The sequence below is a fragment of the Schistocerca piceifrons genome, unplaced genomic scaffold, assembly GCF_021461385.2.
Source record: "Schistocerca piceifrons isolate TAMUIC-IGC-003096 unplaced genomic scaffold, iqSchPice1.1 HiC_scaffold_966, whole genome shotgun sequence".
In the NCBI taxonomy this organism is placed as follows: domain Eukaryota; kingdom Metazoa; phylum Arthropoda; class Insecta; order Orthoptera; family Acrididae; genus Schistocerca; species Schistocerca piceifrons.
Genome location: NW_025729241.1, coordinates 47501 through 50000, shown reverse-complemented (window position 1 = coordinate 50000; position 2500 = coordinate 47501). Strand labels below are relative to the sequence as shown.

General features: G+C 57.9%; 1 non-coding gene across 1 annotated transcript in view; it reads right to left on the bottom strand.

The window, feature by feature from the left end:
* The window catches only part of LOC124774546, a 1910-nt gene extending 941 nt beyond the window's left edge, over nucleotides 1-969 (bottom strand). Inside the window, exon 1 of the ribosomal RNA XR_007015353.1 lies at nucleotides 1-969. This exon is cut by the window's left edge and continues 941 nt beyond it. This is a non-coding gene — a ribosomal RNA (small subunit ribosomal RNA).
* Nucleotides 970-2500: the final 1531 nt, after the last annotated feature.

The following is a 2500-nucleotide window of genomic DNA, read 5'->3' as shown; positions in this document are numbered from 1 at the left end:
GTCCCTATTAATCATTACCTCGGGTTCCGAAAACCAACAAAATAGAACCGAGGTCCTATTCCATTATTCCATGCACACAGTATTCAGGCGGGCTTGCCTGCTTTAAGCACTCTAATTTGTTCAAAGTAAACGTGCCGGCCCACCGAGACACTCAATAAAGAGCACCCTGGTAGGATTTCAACGGGGTCCGCCTCGGGACGCACGAGCACGCACGAGGCGGTCGCACGCCTTCAGCTCGCCCCACCGGCAGGACGTCCCACGATACATGCCAGTTAAACACCGACGGGCGGTGAACCAACAGCGTGGGACACAAATCCAACTACGAGCTTTTTAACCGCAACAACTTTAATATACGCTATTGGAGCTGGAATTACCAGCGGCTGCTGGCACCAGACTTGCCCTCCAATAGATACTCGTTAAAGGATTTAAAGTGTACTCATTCCGATTACGGGGCCTCGGATGAGTCCCGTATCGTTATTTTTCGTCACTACCTCCCCGTGCCGGGAGTGGGTAATTTGCGCGCCTGCTGCCTTCCTTGGATGTGGTAGCCGTTTCTCAGGCTCCCTCTCCGGAATCGAACCCTGATTCCCCGTTACCCGTTACAACCATGGTAGGCGCAGAACCTACCATCGACAGTTGATAAGGCAGACATTTGAAAGATGCGTCGCCGGTACGAGGACCGTGCGATCAGCCCAAAGTTATTCAGAGTCACCAAGGCAAACGGACCGGACGAGCCGACCGATTGGTTTTGATCTAATAAAAGCGTCCCTTCCATCTCTGGTCGGGACTCTGTTTGCATGTATTAGCTCTAGAATTACCACAGTTATCCAAGTAACGTGGGTACGATCTAAGGAACCATAACTGATTTAATGAGCCATTCGCGGTTTCACCTTAATGCGGCTTGTACTGAGACATGCATGGCTTAATCTTTGAGACAAGCATATGACTACTGGCAGGATCAACCAGGGAGCTGCGTCAACTAGAGCTGAGCAGCCGGCCGCCCGGGAGTGTGTCCCGGGGGCCCGCGCGAACACGCAAGCGTCCGCTCAATCATTCTGCAAACAGGAGGAGGCTGAGCTCCCCTGCACAATACACCTCGAAACCCTCTCAGGTCCCGGCGGCGCGCAGCGCCGTCCCAAGTACTTGGTCGGGTTCGAGAGAGGCGCAATCGCCCGGAGTTAGGCGAGTAGACGCTTTCGGTGCGACCACCCGTGCTCCCAACTGAGCTTGCCGCTGCCGACAGAGGCCCGGGAGCGTGCTGTCGTGGCATTGCCGGCGGGAGACAACACGCGCCACCTACGGTGACCGGCAGCTCCAACGCCAGCGCCACAGAAGGACAAAAGCCCCACTTGGGTGCCGAAGCGAACTCTCCCAGCACAGCGCACGCGCCAACACATCCGCACAGCTGCGATACAAACCACCAGCGAGAACCGCTGGGGCGACCGAGCAGCAGACGGCGTCGCGGCGCCGAGCGCCGGGCGGCGGCGCATCCTCAACGCACACAGTCCTCAATCGGACCAGCACACTGAAGATGTCCACCGCGCTTCGCACCGGGCCCGCGAGGACCTACTTTGGCCGCACGGCGCCGCGCGCAGGGTGCGCCGGCGCGCAGCTGCGACGCCTGCCGCGTCCGTCGGCCGGCGCGCCTGCCACTGGCCGCCCCCACCAGCCGGCTGTAGCGCGTGCGCCCACGCACCGCGCGGCCAGCACGCCGGGAGGCGCCCCCTCACCGGCCGGGGACGGTCCCACCCAGCCACCGCCGCGTATCGCTTCACACCCAGATGCCGTTCAGTTTCGTCGGCATGGTGGGTATCGCTGGAACAACCGGTTAGTACCTCAACCTATCGTCGCCATCACCGATTCACCCCTAGCGAGAACAACCGCACCACAACAGGTTACCATTTCTTCATTTGCGTAACTTCACCAGAAAACGTAGGCGTCCATCGCCATTTGCAACTTCAACGATTATTGCATGCCTGTGTCAGGTGTCACGCCACACTACGTCTGCCCACATACACGCAACAAAATGTGCACGCCTAGACAATACGTGGAAGGTGGCCCCCGTACGTATGCGATGTCCATTGCTCGAACGACTGTCAACCGGCCTCTGTAGCATGTCGCAGATATGGAACGCGGTGCACCATGCCATCACGGTGTGTGAGGAGAGACGACTAGGTCCGAATACATCAACAGACAGCTCATGCTGATCGCCATCCACGGCGTCCGTTCCTCCCACACGTCTCTATGGCGTACCACACTGCAATCCAGCTCTCATAGGGAGACGACACGTAGCTGCGTGCACAATATTTGCACTGTATGGTCCGCCGTTTTTGGGCGCAGTCGTTGTACGGTCACACATGTGCCACGATGTATCATTCAGTACATAAGGACGAATGTGCAGTACAGATTGTGGTTCACGCGTACGACATCAGCGGACAGTTGACACAGGCCGCACCACAACGTAGCCTGCGTACGTCGCATGCGAAGGGCATTGAACATG